The 11,601-nt window shown below is 38.9% G+C and overlaps 1 pseudogene; it reads left to right on the top strand.

Moving 5' to 3' along the window:
* The first annotated feature begins 1,006 nt into the window (after positions 1-1,006).
* LOC138082234 (glutamine synthetase pseudogene) lies at positions 1,007-1,703 on the top strand (annotated as a pseudogene).
* The last annotated feature ends 9,898 nt before the right edge of the window (positions 1,704-11,601 follow it).

Genomic DNA, 11,601 nt, shown 5'->3' with positions numbered 1-11,601 from the left:
AGAATATTCCAAAATCCATACTTTTTTATTTCTTAATTTGCTGAAGTTCATGAAGGTATTGCCACATAAGAGATCAGCAGTTACCTGGGCTATTGTTGGAAAGACAAATAGAATATCCTAAAAGGGATATCACAGGAAGAAGGAAGGGAAAATCAAAATATAGAAATATCATAATATTGTGAAAAAAGTGAAGGAAAATGCACATGTAAGCAAAAGTGTATTTGTTTTTCTTGGGGCGGGGGGCGGATTTTTATTTTCTCTCCCTGAAACCCTTTCTCAAGCGTGGTTGTCACACGTGGTCAGTTTGAGAGTGAGGAAAGGTTAGACGCCACGAGTTCGAGCCTCTTCTCTGACACAGCTCTATCAGAGGGGTAAGGGAGTGTGCTAATGAGGGCTGGGCGACATGCGATGCAGCTGGCAGTGACATTGGGCTTGGTTTCTGATTCATCTCTACATTTGAAATACAACGGATCTTAGGGACATTTGATTATAAATGAGTGTTCTAGGTGTATGTGTGACTGATTAACTAAACACTGGAATTTGCACTATCCTTAGATTTTCCTGTCATAGAGTATGAAATTCAATTACCCTTGAGGTCTCAGAAATTGATTCCGCTTGTAAGACAGATGTCTTATAGGCTGAGATCCCTAATGTGAGTTAATTGCAGCATAATAAGTGATGTTGCTGCTGCTGCTGCTGCTGTCACTTCAGTTGTGTTTGACTGTGCGACCCCATAGACCACCGTAGACCCCATAAACCCTATAGACCACCAGGCTTCTCTGTCCCTGGGATTCTCCAGGCAAGAACACTGGAGTGGGTTGCCATCTCCTTCTCCAAATAAGGGATACTAACATATGTTAAAAAAGGAGGAAAAGAGTGCAGAGCCGAGAATGGGAGAAGAGCAGGCTCTTTCAGCAGCACCCCAGCCTGCCCATCTCTTCTCCTCACCATGCTCTTGTGGCCCGCCCAGCCCACTACTTGCAAGGCACCCAGAACACCTTCCACCATGGCCACCTCGGCTAGCTCCTGCTTGGACAAAGCCATCAGGCAGGTGCACATGGCCCTACCTCAGGGTGAGAAAGTCCGAGCTATGTACATCTGGATCGATGGTACTGCAGAAGGACTGTGCTGTAAGACCTGAACCTTGGATTCTGAGCCCAAGTGCATAGAAGAGTTGCCCGAGTGAAATTTGGATGGTCTAGGACTTTTCAGTCTGGAGGCTCCAACAGTGACATGTATCTTGTCCCTGCTGCCATGTTTTGGGGCCCTTTCTTCAAGGACCCCAACAAGCTGGTGTTCTGTTAAGTCTTCAAGTACAACCCAAAGCCTGCAGAGACCAATTTATGGCACCCCTGTAAATGGATAATGGACATGGTGAGCAACCAGCACCCCTGGTTTGGAATGAAGCAGGAATATACCTTCAGGGGCACAGAAGGCACCTCTTTGGTTGGCCTTCCAATGGCTTTCCTGGGCCCCAAGGTTCATACTACTGCAGTGTGGGAGAGGGCAAGGCCTTTGGCAGGGACATTGTGGAGGCCCACTGCCAGGCCTGCTTGTACGCTGGCATCAAGACCAGAGGCATGGTTGCCAAGGCCATGACTGCGCAGTGGGGATTCCAGATAGGGCCCTGTGCAGGAGTCGATGTGGGAGATCGTCGCTGGGCAGCCTGCTTCATCTTGCACCGTGTGTGGTCTTCTGAATGAACTGGCCATGAGCCCTTCCAGTACTAGTACCACGTGGACTAGACTTGCAGCCTCAAAACTCCTCCTAATGCTACATCTTGCTCCCATTCTTGCCCCTTTCAGTGTCTTCATAGCTATAACTCAAAAGCAGTTAATATCTGCTTACACCCAGTTAATATCTCTTGTTTCCTATGGTCAGGATTGAGGGGGTCAAGTTCTTAATCACTTCACAACCACCTACCTACCCCCACCCTTTTCTTTTTCCTGTCATTGAAGCTTTCTAGTACATTAGTTGGGGGTGGGGGGACATAACCACTGCTTCCATTTAATCAGGTGTGTTTGTCCAATAGGCATAGCTCTCCGGACAGAGAGCCCGGTCATTGTGAAGGGATACAGAGGACTTTTCTGAGTGGTTGTTGAATGGGGAGTGGGGGGAAGGGTACTGGATTCTGTGGTTAGGTTAGGATTTCCCTTCTTGGTGGGGAGTTCCATTATTTATGAGTTTGTAACCAATTTTATATTAAAAGTGAGAATTAGGAGAGAAGAAAGGGTGAGAACTCAGGTAGGAAAACTCGCTAGATCTGCTGGTGTGAGCTTCCCTTCCCTAGGACTCAATGCCCTCACAGAATCAGCATAAATGGATGGATAGCCCCACTTTAAAAGAAAAGATTCTCATTGTGGGATCCTCCATTTATAACACAAAGCAGAGTAGTATTTTTATACTTAAATATAAAAAAGAAATTATATACATGGGTGTGCAGATAAATGTCTGTTTTCTCTTTAGGGAGAAAAAGCCATTCTGGTTACAGGGAACCCAAATTTGAGACAAGTAGTCTGCTTAGAAATTAAGGATCTCCTTTTGAGTTTGGTTGGGGATGGGGAAGGCTATGCTGGAAAAGTTGGCTGTTTGGGGCTGTTATTACCTCACTACCACTTCAGGGTTTCTCTCTGCCCTGCTTTCCCTTCTGGGGAAGCTGACATTGGTTAATTAATAGGTGGAAGCCCAAGATAGCAGTAGCCATCCACTGAACCCCAGGTTTAAAAGACACACATGTACTTGTACACACAGGGTTTGGAAATATGAGTTGGTTGGACAACTTGAGTATGTTACTGACAAGGGGGTATTGGGGTTATTTTCCAGTGGGACTATCATGTCACTAAAGCAGGTCTTTTGAGATTATATATATATATATATATATATATATATATATGCAAAACAGAAGTTAGATTTTAATCATATTTGTAGGGTTTCTAAGTCTTTGTTTTACAGAATTGCTTGTTTGCTTCAGCTGTCTCCTCCCCATCTCTGCTCTGGAGGAGATGGGACAAGTGTGGAGTCTAAACAGTTATAATTTTGTATCTTTTTTGTATAATTTTGTATCTGTTCTCTAAATGTGAAATGTTCCCTTCTTTTGTTAAGATTCCTGAGGAGTTATTTTTTTTTCTTTTATAATAAAAATAAAGCCCACCTTTGTTCTTACCAAAAAAAAAAAAAAAAAGGAAAAATAATGAATGAATAGAAAAGTGAGTGGTCACTTAGAAAAGTATGAAAATGAGATTTAAAGAAGCTAAACTGATCAGCCTCTGCCCTCAATGAAAGAAGAAGAGCTCTGGAGAACTTTGGAGAGCTATAGACCTAATCAGAGGGGTGCTTTTTGGCTTTCTGCAGATGTGGATGAACTAACCTGATTCCATGATACAAAGAAAAGTCTGATTACTAATTTCTAGAACTTTCTTGAAACATTCAGTCAAGCCCATCAGTAAAAATATCTCCAAGTATAGACTGATACATTTGATTAACTGCATTGTATATAAACCTTCTATAATTTCGACTAGTCCACTGACTTTGCAAGAAAATCATCGCTGGTTGTGCTGATAAAACTTTGTGTCTAGAATCCAAGTCTGAGATACACTATCCTTTAAGCATTCAAGGACCTCCTGGAAGAATAATTTGCATCCTTCCCTTGATTACTAATTGGAGAAGGAAATGGCAACCCACTCTACTGTTCTTGCCTGGAAAATTCCATGGATAGAGGCGCCTGGTGGGAGACAGTCCATGGGGTAGCAAAGAGTCAGACACAACTTAGTGACAGACCATACTCTTAAGCACTAATACCAGCTATACCCAAACTGGATGCAATATTTTATTTTGCATTTTGCACTTCTGGGCTTATTATCTAAGTAGATAAATAACTATACCACACACAAAATGCATCAAAATGTTTATTCATTATAAAGCTTAGGGCTATATTTATTATTTTTTAAGACCTTAATCTGTTTATTTTTTACAGCTTAAATCTTCTGAAGTGCAATAGTAACTAAGAAAGCATTTCACACTTTCTTTTCTTTAAATATGCCTTAAAACAAAAATTGATGTCAAGTTAATAGATTAGTTTATTTGAGATATTCTAAATTTCTAATAGAACAAGTTAAATTGACTCACTTTTAAACTAGCCAAGTCTTAAATTTGAAATTAGATGGTTGGCCCCATATGCACATGTATCCTTTGGAAAACTTTAGGACAAGAAAAAGTGCATTAAGGAAACTTCAGAGAAAGAGCTATCTTAGTTGCTCAACCGTAAGGAACTGCTCCCATGAGCATAAGATGCCTTTCCGTTTTTAGAGGGAATCAGCACTTGGAATTACAGAAATCATTATCTTGAATAGATTCTTTTTGCTTTCCCACACAAGGGCATGTTTTTTCTTTTTTTAATTTCTTTATTTTTTATTGAAGGATAATTGCTTTACAGAATTTTGCTGTTTTCTGGGCATGCTTTTTAATTTATCCACCTTAAATGACATTCACAACTTTTCTGGACCATCAAGACAAACTATTTAGTCCATCAAGACAAACTATTTAACAGCCCATGAGATTTAATGGTATGTTTCAAATATACCCTTAAAGAGATACTTTTAACTCCATCCAATAGAAAACCAAGATATACTTTAGCCTGAAATGTGGTTTCCTTTCTGATATACAGAACAACATCTCTTTTAAAAAATGTTGTGTAAACTAGGAGTTTCATTTATTTCTCTCATAATTAACCCAATTTGCTCTTAAGAATGTCTCCTGACTCACACTCTCACAAAATAAGTTTGTTTGCCCCTGAAGAAACTAAGCTGCTCATAAAAGTTTAATTTTTCAAAAGACATTTGAGAATTCAGAAGATGTGGCTTAACATCAATATCTGGATGAAGATTGTGGGTATTTTCATTTGAGATTGAGTAATTTTATTATTATTTCTAACAAGTTAAAAAAAAAAAAAAAAAAGACAAGTGTGATTTATTTAAAAAGTCACATAAGCCACCCGAACTATATATGACTCATGGCCAAGTAGACAGGAAATTGCTGGTGTTGACATAATGCCAAAGAAAGGTCGTGGGGGACTGGGATATAAACAGCATTTTCATTTCCAAATGTCATCCAGAAGTTGATCATTCTGGATATTATGCAAAATTCCACTCAATATTCTCATATGAAGTTTCCTTCCATACTATTGTAGGATCATCCAAAGAACCTAGATGATGAGTAAGCAGTGTGTATCTTTTGCAAATCTCACTTTTAACATTTCAACACACATTTTCAGAATCGATCAGTGTCCCACACTCCCTACCTCACTCCAATAAACTTGAGATGATTATTCTGATGTTGTAGCAATCATACCACCAAGTCAAAGGACAGATACATATCACAGAGAGTATTTCCAATTAATATTATGCTGACACACTTCCTTACTTTGTAGAGATATTTCATTCTCAAAAATCCTACAAATAGGCCATGTGTCTATGGCATGGTGATGACTAGTGTAAAAGTGTCTACATGAGTCAGACACGTCTTCTGATGTTTCCTGCAGACTTTAGACAGATCACAATCTGCTAACTCTTCAATGACATTTTCAAAATCAGTACAAAGTACAAAGAGGCTACACATGTCTTTTCTCACTTGAAGGTGATTTGAGCTCATTTCTCTGTCTATCAGGCTCTCCTCGGCACTCCCGTTCCTTTGGGTTTGTTTGGTTAATTGATTGGTTTGGGTTTTGTTTCCCTGCCCTCTCTGTCTCCACCACCCATTCTTAAGAAAAAAAAAAAAAAACAAAAAACAAAAAACAAACAAAAAAAAATGAACATACAGAGCTGGAGGTGGGAAAATCACATTTTCCACCAAGTTAACGAGTCCTGAGACAACAGCTATATTGAGGGAGGAAGATAATTATAAATTCTGACATTCCATCTCAAGATCCCATTTAAAGGAATGCAACAGCATTTATAATATTTTCACCCAATATCCTTCAGCTTGCTCAATCTCCTTAAAAAGCTTTGAAATAAGTTCCTGACATCTTTCAAGCAGTTTCACTTACAACAGATCCTGCTAGATTTCACAGCAAAATAAAGCCTAAATGTAATAAGTTGAATATTATATTTTTCTAGCCCATGTAAGTTTCAAATATTTTTTAGTGAAGAAGAAAAAATATATATATGAAAGAGACAACAAGCAAAAGTAATCCAAATACATCCCTGAGAATGGCTATGGAAGCAATAGATTGTATGAGGCAGGGGAGTGTTGTCCTAATTCACGCTATATTGTCAGTAACACAGATGCCACTGCTTTTGGTTCTCTATCACTCTGTTAAAAAAGATATTTTCAAACATTCTAGCTTAATGGGCAGTAAGCAAAATTAGCAGCCATCAACAGCCTCACTGACTGAAAATGGATGACAGCAGTATCAGAGCCACCCGAGGGCAAAGTGACTCTGTTGGATTCCAGGACAGAGGCATAAGTGTTTATTTTTCAAGCAGCAAGTGCCCTCATGGATTTGGTTCCTCCACTCAGGAAGCAGACGTTACACTTCCTGTGTTCCTACTAGTCACCAGCCCTTCTCTTCCAGGGGACTGTCACACACTGGGAGGGGTTGCCCAGCTGCTCCGGAGCCCTGGCCACTCCAGGGTAAGCAGAGCAGTCTGGCTGCTGTCCACTTGGCTGTTCTAGTTTATCAAATCAAACCTCCTCTTACCTCGACTTCCTTGCTCTTCTCTTTGTTTCTTCCCATGGAACTTCTCCCATTGCCGGCCATCTCCCGGGCGGGGATTACGGAAATCTGGTGGAGGGGCATACTGGCAGGGCTGCAGGTGGCCAGTCCCTGACTGGATCCCTTATCTCTTCACTCACCCTGAGGAGCCCACCTGCACAGTTCATATCCTGGCTTTGCCAAGCTCAGTTCTAAACAAAAGGGAAAAATAGTGTTTGAGAAACTGTGCAGCAGAAGCCAGGATCTCTGGCCAAAAGGTCAAACATACTGAAAGGGAATCAAAAAGAAATGCAAGAGTAAATAGTACAAGAGACTGTTGCATCTCAAAAGGACAATTTACTGTACCGTTTTGTCACTGGAGCACTCCCTCTCCCCTAGAGGCATTATAGGAGACAATTCAATTTCTACGGTACCTAATAAATGTCATGAAAACCAAGGAAACCTAGGTCTCGCAGGCCCTTATTAGCAACCACATTTGCAGCCACTGCAGCCTCTGCTTTTATTTTTTTCCTGATTCCCCAGGAGTCCACTAAGCACCCAGAGACACTGCATCCTGCTGACTAGGTAAATAAGCAGAAGGCTGAAGAGCTTAGTGTCCTATTTGGAGCCAAATCTCTTCCTTGAGAAGAATGGCTAGCTGGCTGTGTCATTAATGCATCTGCAATAATCTGCTTAGGTCAAAGGATCTACCTTAAAGTGAAGAGCATCCAATGAGGTGTTGAAAAATAAGAGACAGAGACTGGGAGCAAGTGCAAATGTCTTTCTTCAGTTGGTTATTAAAGAGAGCTGCCTGCTGTCTGCACCTTTCTCAGTAAGATATCAGCAACACGAGTCAGAGGTATTGTTACTCCGAGAGTTGGAGCCACACAGCACTCGTTTCTGCTCTACTGCAACTCCTGTGCTTCTGACTCTACTAAGGTCTTTATTGTCCTCTTTATAGATATGCAGTTTGGAGAAAATAAATGGCTAATCTAAATCTCTGCTTTTCCAAAAATAAATAAATAAATAAATAAATAAATATCCCCATGGAGTGAGTTATTAAAATATATTAACTTTTAAAAGATCCCTTTCTCCTGTTATCGTGTCTTCTTTGCTAGGGTATTTGATATTCTGTTTTTAAAATGACAGACTTTTTTTCTTATTGTAATACATGTACTTTCTATTTTCTAGACATTGTGACTAAATCAAATCTTTTGCTATCTTTTATGTTTTTTTTTCACATAAGTGAAGCAAAGATCAGGAAATTAGCTTTTATATGTCTTCAGACACTGCTTTTGAGTTCAGATTTGTCCCTAATCACATAGGAGTTATTCAAAGTAGTTTCTAGCTGCAATTCATCTCTAGCTTTCTATTCACAATAATAATGACATTTCCATATGACATTCCAATTTGTTTAAACTCTGGCAAAGGTAAAAAAGTGGAAAAGGTAGTACTGGCATTGGCAATTAAAAAGCTAAAGATCATCGAAGATTGCTAAAAATCTTTCATTAAAATACTTACTGAAGTGAATACTTTGATGGACTTGTAAGCATAGCCTAGTTTTTCAATCTAAATTTGCCACCTCACATGAACTCTCACAGGTGGCTCTATGACCATGAGGCTCACCTTGGGGTACTTCATAACACATAGATGGATCTATGAGACTCACTTTACCACAGACTGAGGTTCAGCAGGCTGGCAGGGAAAATGTGAGGTGGACATTTCTTTAACAGATCACTGGCTGATTCTAACATAAACCAATTTTGAAAATCCCCACAGATAGCAATAAAATAACCTTAGAACAATAGGCTGTTTAAAGTTTACCTAGTGACAAGTGTCTTGCTTTAAAATAGTAAAATAAATTAAAGAAATAAGTTAGATAGCCCTAGACCTAGTATTTATTCCTCATCATTCTGAGTTTACAAAGTACATCTGGAAAACTTTAATGAAGGAGCTTAAAAGCCAAACTCTTCCAAAACTGTTCTATCCAAAGTGAAGTAGCTAATGCTTAAACATTTCTGTAGCTCTGGGATCACAGATGACATCTGTGACCTGTAATTATGAGGTGGGTATTTTCTTACTTTAAAAATAACTGTTAATCCCTCTATCTAAAAGGATTGTCTTAATTAAGGGAAGGATGGAAATAGAAATCTGTAAATTTAATCCTGTGTGGCAAATACCAAAATGCAAACTATGAATCTGTTTTAAAAAGTAATATTGTCTGTTTTTCCATCCATGAAAATTTCCACAAAAAGCTAAGGCAGCTTTCCAGATAATTTAGACTTAGACACTTTTGCTTAAAATATTCATTGAAGTTACAGAAAGGAGATTTTTAGCTTGAAGTAACTAAATGGCTTTCATAATCCTTTACTTCTTTATGCATGTTTGGTTATCCTTTGTTTACTCTGAACTCTTTTTCTTTAATATTAGATTTTAATTTCAAGCTAATTTGATTTATGTGGTTGAGCTATTTCAATTAGTTTCCTTTTACCTTAAAACTTAAATATAAATCTGGAAAATATTTTCTTTGTCAAATATTTTACACACTAAAAAGACCAGTTGTGATTTAATAATCATGGTTTATTATGTCTTTTCAACTAAATACTTCATAAATTACAAGAATAATTACTAACCAGGGTGTTTAATAAATACTTACCTAGTACTGTATTAGATACTGGCACACTCTGAGCTTTTAAATTTTTTAAATCAGGGGAAAAATGCTTTCAACACTCTGTGGGTTCTATTATTGCACAGCCTTGGAACACTGGATCCTACACCAGTCAATATCAAAGATGCACTTATCTAACACTTTTCCTTAAGCAGCTCTCAAAGTGCTCTGCTAGCAGGAAGCATGGAGTCTTGCTGGGATGGCTCTTTATATAACAATCCAAAGCTAAAAGAAAGGTAATGGAATGCAGTTCTCCTGTGAGAGCACAGTCTATTTTGCTCAGTAATTAAACCCTATGGAATAAACAAGAAGCAAAGCATTCAACAGCTGAGCATGACCAGACACTGGCCCCCATATCAGAGACGAGTCCTGGATGTCGGAATCACTTAGCTAATTTGTGTCTACGTGCACCAGCAATCATAAGACATGATCCAGAAATCCAAACTTGTTTTTGTCGATACTATTGACTACAATTATTGCTGAAACCATCTTGGATCCACTTGAATATTATTTCACACACATGACTGAATTGTATTTGTTTTGCTGCCATCTTTTGGCTTCCAACCTCTGGCTCGGAAAACAGTATCCCAATTACTACATCTGGCTAATAACTTTGAGATTTGCAGGTGGTAATTCTAATGCTGGAACCTCAGCCTTCCCCAAAAGATTCTGATTTGGTGCTTCTACTTGGTCTCAAAGGCCTCAGTGGTCTCTATTTTAAAAAGAAAACAAAATGAAATACACATCTAATCCACTACTATAAGACCTACCTTAGTCTTTGCCAGCTTCAGAAACTAAAACTAATAAACTCTAAAGGGTTTATTAGTTTGACTGTAATTAAGTAAGAAAAGAAACACAGTATTAGGCAAAGACAAGGAACCAAGTAAACATTTGCTTATGCTTTACTGGGGAGACTGATAATTCAATTTAACAATAATTTATTGAGCATCTTCTGTGTTTCCTGAACCATGCTAGGGATTAAGAGGCAAGAGCTAATATATAAAATCATGTGGGACAGTGTCAGTAGTCAAGCAGTTTGCTGTGTCATTAGGAGGATGTGACTCCCACAGCTAAGTCAGGATGAAAAAATACCTGGTATAATACAATCAATATTTAAGACATAAATAGAATATTGAATGTAATGGTCAAAGAAGGCTCAAGCACCAGGAACCATTATAGGTTTAAATAGTTCATCTTAAAGAAGAATTGAGGTCCAGGTTGGGGCTTAGTACAGACAAGATGAGAGCTTCCCTGGTGGCTCAAATGGTAAAGAATCTGCCTGCAAAGCAGGAGACCTGGGTTTAATACCCAGATCATGAATATCCCCTGGACAAGGGAATGGCTACCCACTCCAGTGTTCTTGCCTAGAGAATCCCATGGACAAGAAGGAACTTGGCAGGTTACTCCCATGGGATCACAAAGAGTCACACACAACTGATTTTTACTTTCAGACAAAACTGACTTTCACTTTCACTCTTCATTTTTTTCACAGATAAGATGACAGAGTCATTTCAGAGCATAGTGATAAGGGTGAGGTTGGTGTGTACCTTAAGACACTAGTTTAAAAGCCACAGAAAATTTGTTTAAAGTTATCAAGTTGCTTAAGCCATGTGTGGCCATTCAAATATGACACATTGAAACTTAGGAGGAAAAAACTAGCAAGGGCCTTGAAAAAATAAAAGCAAAAACAAAGTCTATGCAAAGCAGTATCACAGTTATAGGTAGCTCAGAAGTAAAGAATCTGCCTGCAATGCAAGAGACCTGAGTTCGATCCCTGGGTTGGAAACATACCCTGGAGAAGGGAATGGCAACCCAACTCCAGTACTCTTGCCTGAAGAATTCCATGGACAGAGGAACCTGGCAGGCTATAGTCAACAGGGGTCACAAAGAGTCGAACATGATGGAGTGACTAACACACACATCAAAGTTATAAATACATTGATAGAGATCAGAAAGCAATAAAGACAAGAAATTTAAGAGAATCCTGAAAATGGAAACAAAGCATTCAGAGTGGGGAAAGGATATTTCTTAGCACATCCTTGTTGAAAAGGAGGAAACCTGGATGGCACTGGAGGGCCACTGCCCCAGGCCATCAAGAAGAATAAATGAGTAATTTTCACCATACAAAAACCTTATAATAGATGATTTAAAAAAGGAAGAGAAAGAGACTTGGATTGAAAGGCTATTTTTCCTGGGGAAATGTTGAACCACATATTTATGTAGAGTTATGTAGGGTTATGGAAAA

This window comes from Capricornis sumatraensis, chromosome 7 (assembly GCF_032405125.1).
Source record: "Capricornis sumatraensis isolate serow.1 chromosome 7, serow.2, whole genome shotgun sequence".
In the NCBI taxonomy this organism is placed as follows: Eukaryota; Metazoa; Chordata; class Mammalia; order Artiodactyla; family Bovidae; genus Capricornis; species Capricornis sumatraensis.
This window is presented reverse-complemented; position numbering and strand designations above follow the sequence as displayed.